Raw genomic sequence first — 14,465 nt, 5'->3', positions numbered from 1 at the left:
GTAGAATCTCCTTTAGCAACCAGAGACAAGGTTTGGAAGGCACATGAAGACTTCTGTACTTGCTTCTCACTCTCCACAGTATCTTGCTTTTTTTGAATCTCAGCATTCCTTTATTTAAATAATGTTATAGTGTCACAGGCTCTACAGATATGCAGGAAGAGTGCTAGCCTGGGAATATAGATGGCAGAGACTGAAAGGGACCTGGCATATTAACAAACCAAGGAGGCAGATCATTTCCACAGCTAAATGGAAAGAAAAGCCCAGGGAAGGCTTCCTAGTGGTTACCTATACTGGTCTCCCGTTGAGGAGAAGGGTTGATGGGAGGGGGAAAGGCACCAAGCTGAATTCATAGTAAGAAGAAGAAGGAAAAAAAGGAAAGTGTCTCTGGGATGGAAAGACGGCTGAACATTGAAAAGGTCAGGGCAGGACAGAGAGGGCTGAACACCATGGGTGATGCAGCCAGTAAGGACAACGCCTCTGAGCTTCAAGTTCCTGAAGAAAGTGCAGACAGCTGGCAGGAAGCTGGGAAGTCCTCTCCTTTCTGTTGCCATTCATGGAAGAGGGAGGGGAAAATCTCTAGGTTTGCTTCTTCATTCCCTGAGGGGAGAGAGAGGGAAATGATTCCTGTGACTGCAGAGCAATGGTTCCCTTCTGAAAGAGGAAACATCTGCTTGTGTCACACTATGGGCCAGCTTCTGAGGTCATTTGCAGCAGGACAGAACCAGAACAACTTGAACTGACTTCATGGCAGTTTTTCTGATTAGTGAATCAGGGATTGAAGCAGTGCCACCATGTCAAGAAACTGGCGGTAAGGAGAGAATTTGTGAGGGGGAAAACCTCTCACCACAGCATAAAGACTGAACATTTAACTAAGCTCTCTTTCCTTGCTCCCTGCCCTCTTTGCTTCTTGCCAGCTCTTGATTGGACTTTGGAGAAGAAAAATAAATTGTACTTCGCTTCCCTTCATGCATACCCACTCCTTGTCTGTGCATTCTCAAACACAAAAATTTTCATGACTCCATTCCTTCTGCTTTTGTAATGTACAGTCACCGCTTGTGTGTCTCCCTCGTGCTTGAGGCAGGATATGGGCAGGAAATAATAGCACAAGATTCAAACTGGAAAAATGCAAACCTATTATCTGGGGGAAAATAAATTCAAAGTTAGCTATTCAGAGGGTGTGAGCCTTTGGAACTTGTAAGAGAAATAAAGCTGGAAGAAACTTAACAGGGACAGAAGAGAGAGAGCTGGAGAGGAGCTTGCAAAGTGATAGCACAGAAGAACACAGATCATGTCATTTAGAGCTCTTCAGATGTTGATGTCCCTCTGACATTCACAGATCTCACAGCCATATCTCACCCCCAGATATGCCCTACCAATGGTAATGACAGTGAAAGCTAAAGGTTTTAATTTTTGAGAGATTTCACTTAAATCCTACGACAAGGGATCTGTCTCTAGTGTAGTCACAAACGGTGCTGTGGGCCTAAGGAATTGCCTGGGTGGTCTGTGATACTTTCATACCAGTCAGAGTCAGAGGCATCATGTCCCTGTGCAGCTGCGTACTGGGAATATGGGGGAGGAAATGAGTTAGCAAGAGGAAGGAGAAAGGGAGCACTCACCACATTGCCAGGCTCTGAGGGTGATTAGAAAGCACAAAGTATTAAAAGCTTGGGCTTTTGGATTTCAAGTGTGCTTATTAAGGATGATGTTTTGTAAGTGTGAACAAAATTCAGCAAAACATCTCGAGGTCACAAAATGATTGCTTGGATTTGATAGATGTCACAAAGTGATTGCTTGGATTTGATAGGTGTGTCTGAACACCTCCATCCCTGTGAGATATATGACAGAAAGTGAGAATTAGTGAATTGAAGCAAAGAACATGATACAGGTAAAGAGTGCTCACAGGTGAAGAATAAAGACTTCTGGAGGTGAACTGAAAAAATGCAGATTTTTGAACCTTGGACTGAAGCTTAAGTGTTGCCCTAGGTACTGACTTGATGAGAAAAAAATGTTACATCTCCTGTGATATGCAAAAGAATGAGTCTACTTTATAGTACTCATCAAAATTGGACTAGAGGGTCAAACTGAGCTAAATGAGGCACAGGATGAAAAACCTGCAACAACAGTTTTGTGGTGGCCAGGTTTGGTATGAATGCTGAGTTTTTTGGGCCAAGTGAAGCACAGAGGAATGAGAGACACCATCATTTTCATCAGTTCCAGAAGAACAGGGCAAAAGTTTTCTGAGTGCGGGGTCTGATCCTCCCCACGGTGCTGCTGTGAGTGTGTTGGGGCAGGCAATGTGCCGGCGGCTGAAAGGGCACTCCAAAGTTCTATTTCTGTTATTGCAGCTAAAGAGGCAGCGAGACACGTGTTAGGAACTTCTGTGTGGTACTTGTGTTACATCTCTTATAGCTGGTTGTACTCCTTAAAATGACAATGTTTTCTACGATGGTGGGGAAAGAGGCCCTTCTGACTCATGCACCACTTGCAGGACAGCTATTCCTGCCAGATCACCACAAACTCCATCTGGCTGGCTGTGGAATCCTTTTGTCTATAGGAGAACTGCTCAGGGTGAAGGAGAAGGGAGGTATTGATGTCCTTTGAAGTCTCCATATGTTACAGCAAGGATGGACTCATCATGTGTCAGGAGCCGTAGTGTGGCAGGGCAGACCAGGCCTGATCATGCAACAAACGTTTATGGGTTGCAGAGCTTGTGGGGGTCCCTTGTGCTGCCTCCTATCCTTTTGTTCCAGTCCAGTGCTGTCACCTTCATGGCTCCATGCAGAGGTGATCTCCATGCTGTGGGACAAAGAATGGGCATGGTGAAGTGTGGTATGGTAAGTTAAGAGAGATCTCTGCATGCCACAGCCACCAAAATAAGTGATTGCAGAGTGAAAGCAGGATGGAAACAGCAATGACAAATGGAAGCTGCAAAGTCTTTGGTTGCTGATGTGCATCTTCATCTCTCAGAGGGAGAGAGAAGATTGTTGTCTCTGCTGTCCCCTTTTGAGGGAGCAGGATATGTGGCTATGTTGGAGACATGAATTCCAGCCTTTCTCTTTGCTGGAGAGTAATCCTGCCCAGCAGTCATACAAGTGGCCACTGATGGTTCTCCACTGCACTTTGTCCCAGCAGCAGCTGATGCTGCTCGCCAGTGTGGATCACTGGGTATGCACTATGTCCCTCCCAAAATGCCTGGAGAGGGTTGCCAGGCTGAAAGGCTCTGAGTCAGAGATCTGTGCAGGTTTTTGCTTCCTAGGAGAGCAGTCTCTGAAGGCAGGCTGTTGCTCAGCCCATGACTTGCTGGGTACCATGCAAGCTGAGTTCTTAATACAAGAAAGGCCAGCTTGTCACTGTAATTTAAAAATCCTTTTGCCGTCTAGGGAAATGTCAGCAGGCAGGAACAAGTAATGGGAGGGCTTGACCCTTACACAAAGAAGCTTCTGTTTTTTGCCTGTTCTGGCTGTCAGTGGTGTTAGGTTGCTCAATGCTGCAAGGAAAAGCAGCTCTGGAAATTCTCTGCCTTCCATGAAGGCTGAAGACTCGTAAAATGAAATGCCTCTGCCTGAATAAACACCTGTCATGGGAAGAGCTGGGATGCTGAAGTGCAGCAGGGTGAGAACTGGCAGTAGGCCCAGACTGGGAGTTGAGGAGAATCTTCTGGCAAAGCTGACACCTTGTTTTTGATTGCTTGTTTTCCACCTTCAGGTGTAATCGATACCCAGGTGCTGCAGTGACTAAACTTGCCCGCTGTTGCTGCTGCTGGTTCAGCAACTGCACAAAGCAGTGTGGAGGAATAGAGGGAGGGGATGGGTGTGAGAGAAATTCCTGTCTTGAGAACCACTGAGGCATTTTCATGCCTGGGATACTTTCCTATTTGCTTTCCCCCAAGGTGGCCCCTCTCACCTTGGAGACAGTGTGGCACCTGAAACCATGGGGCACGTGACCGTGAGGTTTTTGGCAGCTGCAGAGTCAGGAGCAGAAGGCATATTCTGCAGTTTGGAATTCTGACTGGGGGATTCTGAGGGGCTAAATGTTGAGGAGCTGAGGTACTTCAGAAGAGGATATCAAGGAGACATCCGGGCTGAGCCTGTGGTTTGGCTCACACTTGGCTCACTGATCTGTTTCTAAGCCATCCTTTTCTTGGTAGATGGAGGTGAGGGGTTGCAGTGGAATGGTGCAGATCTGCAGCCAATCTTCCACCGATGTGAATAGCCTCAACTTTCCTTGTGCAGTAACCCTGCTTTTTCTGTGCAGCCCTCAGATGCCCTGAAACTCAGTGACACAGACACCAGCAAGCATCTGGGCTCAGTTTCTTGCATCCCTGGATTTTTTTGATTTAAGGTCCATGCCATTAAAGCAACTAGGTCTAATTATCACAGAGTGGCCTCACATACCTGTTGTCTGAGCACACTGCATCTGTAAGGGCTGGTGCCAGGCACTCGTTTGCACTGGACCAGTCTCAGAGGCAAGCCCTGGCTGTGGAGAGCTCTGTAAATGGGATCATAAGTAAGAAAACAAGCGTCAACCTGAGCACTTCAAATGTCAGTCTCGACAAAGAGCTCATCAGAAGGACTTCACAGGGCTCTGTGGTAGCACTAGTGTTATTCAACACACTTGTAATGGTCTGGACAGGAACATGAGCAGCGAGTTTACTTGAATCCCACAGTTATTCAAGAGAGGCAACATCAAGCTGGCTGAAAAGGGTTGCAGAAAATCTCCTGGCAGTGAGTGCCTAGGCTCTCCCTGGTAGACGAAATTAAGTGGTGGCAAATGAGAGGGAATTCCACTAGGAAGAAAACAGTCTGGCTGTACAGATATATTGAACGTGTCTAAGTCAGCTTCTACCAGCAAAGAAAGAAATTCTTGGATTCATTGCAGACAGGCTGCTGAAAACAGTCTCTCAGGGCTCTGTTGAGGTCAAAAAACCAAAAAGAAATGTTAGGAATGAGTACAGAAGAAACAAAGAACATGATTGTGCTTCTGTGTACTTCATGGTCTGCTGAAAGTCTGAAAATTGTGAGTGCTTCTGCTTACTACACTGAAGAGCATAAAGAAACACTAGTAAGAGAAGAGAAGACATCAACAATGATCAGAAGTAGGAGAAGTTTCTGGGTAAACACAGATTGCTAATCTTGAAGAAGAGATGCCTGAAAGGGAATCACAAATGGTATGGAGAATGTCAACAAAGAACTAACATTCATGCAGTTCCATATCACAAAAACTAATGGCACCTGATAAACTGGTTAGGCAACAGGTTTAAAATAAACAAGCTATGGACTTTTCCACGTAGGCATCAAGGAATAATGGAACTCTGCCACAGACCGTTGGTGGAAGACAATCCATGAAAGGGTTGGGCACATCTGTGCAGCGCATTTCTTTTGAAGAGTGTCAAATGCAGCAGCACAGATGTTACCTCTGCATCAGAAGTGTCCTAAACAACAGGCTGATGGGAGCTGAGAAGGCAGGCTGGGATACACAGTTTGTATTTCCTCTGTTTCTCATACTTCTTTCCTAAGTGAGGTGATTGCAAGACAAGAGATACTGCTTCTTCAGTCTGGGCTAGCACAGGTCATCTTACATTTCTAGTAAAGCTGTTTCTTGGGGTTTTTGTTCTACAGTAATTTCCATAGTATTATCTGACCACTGGTGACATAATGCACAAGTGGAAAGTGAACTGATGAGTTGGAAAAGAGAACAGACTTCCAGATGAAGAGCTGACATCTCTTAAGGACATTCCTAGCACTGGTATGCGAGGACATGCCATAATCCAGAAATAGGTACTTTTGAGTGAAAGTAAGCAGAGATTATGGTAATGTCCTTAAAATGAGGAAAACATTGTTTTCCCTATTAGTTTTACTTTCCTTAGATTTCCTTTGTAGATTTCCTGAGACATTTAGAAGATAGAAGAGACATAGTCTTCCCTTGCAGTAAATGTACTCTGTCTGATCCAAACAGTTACACCTGTCCAAGCAGGAAATACCAAATTTTGTATCAGCAATTAAATTTGGATTCTGTGTATTTGCAGTTGGGAGTAGTACATTTGCAGAAATAACTGAGAGTAAAATTTGTCCCCAGGGATGTTGGCCTTTCCAGCTTGCACAGATTCATTGCTCGGAGACAAATTTCAATTAAGGAGAATAATTTTGCTCGAATAAGCTGAGAGGAGGTAGAAGCTGTCCACAGACAATCTTTGCAGAAGAAAAGATAACTAGATACAAGTCCAGGACTGTGGGGTGCTGGTAAGAGAAGCATGTTGTTTGTGGCTTAGCACAGTTTCACCTAGAAGCTGTCTTAGACACAGCCTCCCTGGAGGTGTTTCCCAGTTTAAGATCCTGTCACAGCTCTGGGGAAGGAACGAATATTCTCTCTGCAAACAAAGCTATGTTTTGGTTTATTTGGCCTTTTCCATTTCAAATGCCTCGATTGCTGATGCTGCCATATTGTTTAATGACCAATCCCTCCTCAGAGAATACAGCTTTTAGGATGATACACATCCTGAACTATTTCAGCTGTGGTCCTGCTTTTTTTTTCCTATTCTGTTCTGCCCAGTTTCTGACTCCACCTTCTCTGCTGCCCAGCCTCCTCAGTAGACAATGTTTTTCCATTTAATTTTATGAGACTAATGAAAGGAATTTTCATCCCCTCCCCCAGGACTGGAGAAGAAAAGCCCACATCTGGAGGCTATTCACAGCTGGAACATCTCTTCTGACCTTCCTTGCTTTGAAATCCAATCCATGTAACCTTCTGTCTAAATACTCTGCTGCAGACATGGCAGAAAGAGGCTTTGTGAGGAGAGTCTGTGAAGAAACCAGTGACTCTGACATCCTTTTCCAAATGAGAGACTTCAAAACTTTCTTCGCTACAAGGGAATTTTTATTTGGGTTTAGGGGTTTCCTTGTTTCGAGGTCTCCAAATACACATTTTGGAAGCAATTAGAAAAGGGAGCCTTATTCTTCTGAGGTATTAAATGTACCTAGAAACAGTTAAAATCAGTTTTCTGAAACATTGCATAGGCTCCAACATCCACAACTGACTTTGTCCAAATGGTCCAGCTAGTGGCCTGTGGGTTGCATTTTGTCTGTAGAACAGTTCGCCCAGGCTTCTGGTGACTTCCACCACTGAAGAATAAAACTTCATGTTTCTTGAATTGTCATTGCCTCCTTAGAGTAACTTGCTGTAATCTGACCCCTGCTTGCCGGGAAGTTGGATAATTTGTAATTCAATTTTAAATACCTCAGAACAGAAACTTACTTGTTATCGCTGGGTTTGCTTAGCCTGTATAGGCTTTCTTCTATGACTACATGGCGGAGTGCTTTACAATGCATACAGCCACTCATCATTGTCATAAATGCCCCTGTCATGACTAATAGGACAAAGATCATAGAACTGGTGGTCTGGAATTTAAGGCCTGGCACAGAGGACAAAGGTGTATCTTTTCCCTAAAGTAATTTTTTAAAAAAGCAAGGGGGGTGTCCTTTTTTTCCCCCAATGGGACTCTGGCTGGTTTTATGTCCTGAGAATGGTCCGCAGCTCCCTGTGCCCTTCCTGTGGGAGTTCACTGGTTTTCACCAAGAGCTTCAGGTGATTCACCCTGCATTGGATCTCTGGGACCTGAATGGGTCCAACTACCTTAACTTCTGGCACCACACTAAGGTACTGCTTGCTTCCTTGCCTGGAAACATCTGCCTTGATGTTCCTTCTTGTATTGCAAATATGAACAGACTAGAGAAGCTGTATTCTATGTTAGTATAATTTGGGACCATTTGTGGCTGGTTGTTGAATTTTTACTCTTAAAGTAAGTGAGCCCTATTCTGAAAAGAATAGATGTATTGTGTATGTACATGCACTCAAGAGCTGGAAGAATATATTATAATAGATCTGTCTCAATTTTCTAGTCCTCAGTCCCAGAGAGACTAAAGGCATCCATTCACCTTTTGATAAGTTAACTATTGCAGGATGTGATTTATGCTGTTCTGTTTCACGTCATACCACTACAGGCACTGTTCAGCTCGTGTGTCATAGCTCAGAGGATAGCAATAAACCACTGAACAAGAGTGGCTTAAACCACGGCAGATTTTATAGGTACTTGTCTGACTCAATTTAGCTTTCCAGGCTGGCCCACAAATATAATGTAATTTAATGGTCTGCACATATCTGGGCCATATTCAGCCTATGTGCTACCTCAGTTTGACTCACATATTGTGACTGTTTCCCTGGTAAGCCTGCTGAAGGAACAAGGGATTAATAGCTCTGGAGAATGTGACGATTTATTTTCTTTTCTCAATCTTGAATTGTTCTTTTAGTGAGACGAAACATGTGGAATAGATATGCATTTTGGGGAATGTGGCTGCTTGTGCCTAGAGCTAGTGTCTCTATATCCTCATAGAGCCAGGTGAATACCTTTGTAGCACTGGAATTAAATTTGCACTGGCATGAAAGGCAAGCACAATGCTCATTACTCTTACTGACAACTTATTCTAACGGTCTGAGGAAACAAACCAAACCATATTATTACTAATGATTATTACTGTTATCTGCTCTATGGAAATGCTGAGAAGCCAAGCCCCAGCCAGTGCCAGGTGCTGCTCAGAAATATAATCAGCCACCACTGCCCTTGGAAATCCAGGTGATGTTGAAAGGCAGTAGTCATCACTAGCATGGCTATCACGGAAATCTGTGTCCCTGTTTTGGAGTGCAATGATTGGCCTGAAAGAAAAACATTTTATTTTCATTGTTCTCTTCAGTTTTGATACTTTGGGGAGTATCTCTATACATGTGATGCTGACCTTCGTACCGCGGTTATTCTGTTTCTGGTGATCACAGTGCTGTCATCAGGAGCAGCAAGACCTGCTTCTGGAGGTACCCAGTCCTGTCCCACCGGGACTGTAGCCTCTTTGCCTGCTGTGGCAGCTGGACATGGTCATTGCTGCAGCTCCCACAGACTGCTCTGGGACTGTGATTCCTTAATAACTCTGAAAATCTGAGTCTTGCTCCCAGCACTGCAAGTGCTGTGCTTCCTTTTGACAGGGTAGTGAACCAAGGCAGGGCAGGGCTGGACAGGCAGTTCTGCTGAAGAACTGGATTTGCATATACAGTGATGAAACCTTGTCTTGGAAGGACAGAGGCACATGGAATATGCGGCTTAAGGGAGAAGATCCAGAAGAAAGTATCTGGTGTAATGGAAAGAAAGGAAATTTTTAGTTGAATATCAGGACTGACTTTTGTTGGTGTGTGGAGTAGCTTCCCAAGGGAAACCCAGTAATGGAAGCCTATTGGTTCTGGTCTCCAATGCTGGACTGGACACTGTGGGACATATTGCAGGCCAGGAAATTAATTTGCTTTGTCTGGGATTAAGACTGTGGGTGTCATTCTGCACCACAAAAAAAACAATGTTAGGGTTGCCAGTGACCTCAGGGAACACAGCTTCCTTCTATCCAATAACCCAGTGCTGATTTTCCATCTCTCCTCTGTACTCTTAAGGCATTTCTTATCAGTGCAGCTGTGTCATGGGTATATCCAAACCCATGCCCTTCCATTCAATTCTTCAGGCAGATGTTAAGGAATGGTTCTGAGAGTTTCAGATGCACAGAGTATTAGAAGAAGAGAGCCAGATATACTTCTCACCTGCAGGGATGGGAGGGAGCACATCCCTGTTGTGCATGAGGCTTGCTACACTGTGTTTATTTCACAGAATCATAGAACGTTTAAAGTTGGGGATGACCTCTAAGATCACCAAGTCCAACTGTCCAGCTAGCACCACGACCATGTTCACCACTAAACCATGTCCTCAAGTGCTGTTGATTAAGTGAAACTCACCCAGGCCTCTGATGTGGCAGAGACAGGGAAAGGCAAAAGCAAAGGAATTGATGCCTTGCTACCAGGCTTGGTCTTACTTCCCTTCACTTGTGCCCCCTGCTGCCCTGGGGCTGCTCTGCCCAGCAGCCCTTACAGCAGAGGTAGGTGACTATTTTTGCTCTTTTGTGCTAATGACTGTTCCCAGGGAACATCTGTCTCTTGCCAGGTGCATCCTGGCACAGCTATCCTCCTAGTTCTTCCCAGTGCTCCCAAATGTTAAGGTGTGTTAGTAGTGGGGTACACAGGGCAGTGGTGAGAAGGGTGGAGGCAAATAACTGTGGTTTTAAAAGTAAATAATTTATGCAACAATAACCTCTCCACCCAGGTAATCACCTCGAACAAACATTCTGCATGTCAAAGGTGTTTCTGGAGATAAGGGTTAGCACAATGAGACTCCTGCTTTCTTGGCTTTATCTAGTGCTCAGAACTTAATGCCACCTTGCTCTCTGCTGAAGGCAAAGTTGTCCCTTTAAGTGCCCCAGCAGAGGTTACCAGTCAGAGGCAAAACTTGAGGGGGAAATCTTTGCACTGACAATAAGGACAGTAAGCTTCCAGTATTGTGTGTATTTTCCAAGAGGGCTGAACATAGTCCCTAAAACTTTGCCCATGGTATGGATAGTGAAGTATTTGCCTTGGGGAGAAAATGGACAGATACGGAGAAAAATACATTCTGATGGCTGGGAAATTAGGCTCACAGCTGCAAATTGTACTTATGCTCGCAAAGCAGGCTGAGGCTTTCTTTTTTTTCTTTTTCTTTTTATTACTAACACAAATATTGGTTGATGGAGATAATTTCTGTCTCCTGGGTAACCTGACCAGGGAGAGCTCAACAAAAGAAGTCCTGGAGTTTGCTGCTGAAGGTTCAAGACTCAGCCTTGTGACCTTCCCGTGGTACATTGACAGGCCATTACCACGTTGTGATGGTTGCCTAGCAAGGTAGTGACACTTGTGCTGAGGCACAGTGACAGCTGTGTCACACCTGCGGGCTGGCGAGGCTGAAACTCCGCAGTATTTGTTTTGCAACAGCGCACAGCTTGCATCAGTGTATCCCTAAGTCAATGGGAGCTGGTGTAGTGACACGGTGACACTGTCTACGTGCTTACCTAACTTGTAGCACAGAGTGCCCTGCCGTGGCTCCCTGGCTTGGCGTGACCAGCGGCCCTGCGAACAGAACTGACAGAGTCTTGCCGCAGTCGCAGAGGCAAAGAGACTGAGCAGGAGCTATTTTTGCTTTGGGATGGAATGAACAAGACCGTGGCGTGTAAGAGTCTGTGGGCTGTGATGCAGAAACGTTCTTGTGGGTGTCAGGGTTAGAGGCAAATAATCAACACCACTTCTGCTGTGCGGCTGGAAAGCGTGTCGATGGCTAGACCTCAGAAAGTCGATGGCTAGACCTCAGAAAGTACCTGCCAGGGGAGATCCTCTTGTTAGCAAGTGCTTCTAGGGGGGTTCCTATGGATGTCATCTTTTATCATCTCCTGAACTCATTTATCAGGAAAATTTAATTTCTGCAATATTTGTGTATCACATAAATGACAGGGAGGAGGACAACAGCAAGTAAGGTCAGCTCAACCTGACAGATGGATCTCTTAAGTGCATTTAAACAACAAAATGCTGTGGCTACCTTCTTATAGCAAAGTGTGTATTGGGATGTGACAGGGAGATTGGAAACAGTATCCTGTCTCACAGTGTCACTGTAGAGCATATGGGAATCAAAATAGTCTTCTGGCTAAAAACCTCAACAGATTAGGAAAGACATTGCTCTGATAGGTATGAGGGGAGTAGTGAGTGGGACAACATTTTCATTTTTTTCAATCCCACTAACTTCTGTTCAGGCTGAGCAGTGGAAGTATAACTTGGTACCCTCTAAAGTCTTGATCCCCTGAGAGCTCATATCAGGGACAAGATTAGTGTATTCTCCAGTTGGCACAAATCTGTAGGATCCCTGACCCTGGAGATGAGGCACACAGGTGAGGACAGGAGGACTTGTGCCTTGTGCTGTGCTCCTAAGAGGAAGGCAAGCTGGGAAGAGGAAGGCAAGCTGGGAAGAGCCTGCAGTACAGGCCTGGCTGGTGAGATCATGCTGGAGTACTGTCTTCTATTTCCCCATTTGAAGTTCTCAAAGGATGCTAAAAACTGGAAAGGACTCAAAATGTAGTTTACGTAAAAGAAAGTTAGGAATTGACTTAATCAAAGTCCACAAATATTTCACTTGAGAGATAGATTTCTAATAGTAAACAGTGCTGGAAGAAAGGTCTTGTCGAAATCTAGGTTACACCTACACTGGTAAATAAAGTGATCCAGGGTTAATTCTCTGAACCTGAGGGCAAGTGGCACAGCATTCATTTGAATAAAACTCCTTCTCCCTCAAAGAAGGTAGCCTTGCCCAAATAATCTGTTAGGAACGATGCCCTGACCCACGTTGTCAGAGTCAGCCCTGCTGTTAGGAGAGTACCCTCCTGCTGTTCAGAGAGCACTGGCTGCCACAGGCCAGAACTTGCCACGAAGCATGCGAACAACATGGAAAATTGCCTGTCAGGGCTTGTGCATGTCTTGAGCTGCTTAGGTTGCCAATGGAGAAGTCACCTCACTGCTGGCAGTTAAGACCATCTAGAAATTGGGTTTGCACTCCGAACTGTGAGGTTGGTTAGCTACTGGGAAGTTTAGGGATAGTAAATTCCTTGTCATTTGAAGTTTAACAGCCCAGCTTGGATGTCACCCTAAAAAGACAGAGATTTAAGAGAAATCATGGCTGCAGTGTGGGCAGGAGAAACCCCAAGGGCGAATGCTGTGCACGGGGTCAGAGCAGCTAACTGCTGTGTCCAGCTGATGCCCTGCGTCCCTGAAAGGTGTGACCACTACAGGGAAAGCCTCTGTGAGAACCTCCAAACCATTGTAAAGACACTCAGTCTCCTTCATCACAGCTGGGAGCCCTAAGCTCTGTGGAAAGCACTCGATTAAATCTGCCTCTGGGATAGGAGATTGAAGTGGTACTCCCTGCATTCCCTGCTGTTCTCTTCTGTGGGAAGTCTGAGCACCCACACATAACCTAGTAGCTTAGAGAGGCTCTAGGCTCAGAAAAAGAGAGAGAAGCTTTTTGGGGGTGGACATAGGCATCCTAAGCCATGGCTATTTTCCAAGCAGTGGTGGAATAAGCTGGCTAAGATCCTGCAGACATCAGGTCACCTTCCCTGCCCGTACATTTTGGTTATAGGCTAGTGAGCTGGGCATCTGAGTCAGGACACCAGTGAATGCCTGGGAAGGAGGAGAAGGAATAGTAAAGGAATCTTCCCATTAGGAAATACAGTAAACAAAGCCAGATTGTATGCATGGCTCCTCTGACACCCCTGCCTACGCCTTCCTGGATACATCCCCAAGGCAGCACTCAGTGCTGTCTGGGACAACCTGTACCTTACCAGATTTGATCTGCGACCCACAGGTTTTTTCTTTAGCAACAATGAAAAGACATCAGTAGCTCTTCTGTTCTAGAGGATCTCAAAGCTTCTTGAGGACCTCAGAAGAGCTTTTGAAACAACAGTCTCTAGATCTTCAGTGCAGAGTTTAAGCCAGCTGTAAAAATGGCTAAGAAGGTCTGTGGGGAAGTTCACTATAGATTTTAATTATCATTTAATAATAAAAAAAAATGCTTTTTAATCTATGAAAAGAGGGGAACAGCAGATCTGCTCTAACAAAGCCATGGAGTACACATTTAAGGTCTGGAACAGACTGTGGGTAGAAAGAAACACCAGTAAGCTCAGGAATGGTTTCATTTGGAATCTTAGCAATATTGTACTTCCCACATCACCTTTGTACCAAACCTGGAGCATGATGGTTGCAGAGGGAGCTGTTTTCCTGGTCTGCTGTGTTAGCCCTAGAAGTGTTCCAAGGCTGGAATAATAAATGTGGTACAGTAGGATTGACTGAACTCTCCCAGGGCCGATTGGGAAATGCTCAATAAGGTTGGACTTCAGGTGTCCCTAAGCAGAGCCCAAGGGCATCCTTAAGATTGCAACACAGACAGGCTTTCCAGACGGTAAAGGGCCCTAGCACAGGCCAGTCCCCTGCTTTGAACGGGGCGTGGCTGACCTGTGGCTGTGTCCAGTCATGAACTGAAATGCTAGGGATGTTGAAAGTCAGGATTGCATGGGTAAAGCTGTGTGTGAGGCTTCATGACTGATGAGAGTAATTGAGGATATTTATTTTCCAGCACTGGATTGGAGTGAAAGACCAGCTCTTCAATCCCTTGTTTTAATCCACCCCTCTGAAATCTGAGTTCAAACCAAAGCAAAACAGAAAATTCTTGTTTTAAAGACAAGAAGAGTGGGAGAGAAGCCCCTGATCAAAATGTCATGATAATTGAAAAATCTGCTGGTGAAAACTAATACTGGAGAGTCATGCAGAGAGCAGGAGCTGAACCTTCCCACTTCTTACCCAGAGCTGAAGACTGACTGTGAGTGGTGACAGCATGCTTAGGCAGTGTCACTGCTCCCTCAGAGCCACCCTCTTTACCACTGACCTAGCCCCTAAATCTTCACCAAGGTGTCCTCAGTGTATCTCACCCATGTTTCAGCCTGGTGGGAGCAGTCCCTCTGAGGTGTGTTCCCTCCTTT

At 45.2% G+C, this 14,465-nt stretch overlaps 1 protein-coding gene across 1 annotated transcript in view; it reads left to right on the top strand.

The window, feature by feature from the left end:
- The first annotated feature begins 675 nt into the window (after positions 1–675).
- The window catches only part of GSG1 (germ cell associated 1), a 31,339-nt gene continuing 17,549 nt past the window's right edge, over positions 676–14,465 (top strand). The window contains exon 1 of the mRNA XM_038154506.1: positions 676–808. The gene's annotated coding sequence lies outside the window, so the exon portion shown is untranslated. The remainder of the gene's footprint in view (positions 809–14,465) is intronic.

The sequence above is a fragment of the Motacilla alba genome, chromosome 1A (assembly GCF_015832195.1).
Source record: "Motacilla alba alba isolate MOTALB_02 chromosome 1A, Motacilla_alba_V1.0_pri, whole genome shotgun sequence".
NCBI lineage: Eukaryota > Metazoa > Chordata > Aves > Passeriformes > Motacillidae > Motacilla > Motacilla alba.
Note: the sequence above shows the minus strand (reverse complement) of the source record. Positions and strands in the feature narration are given on the sequence as shown.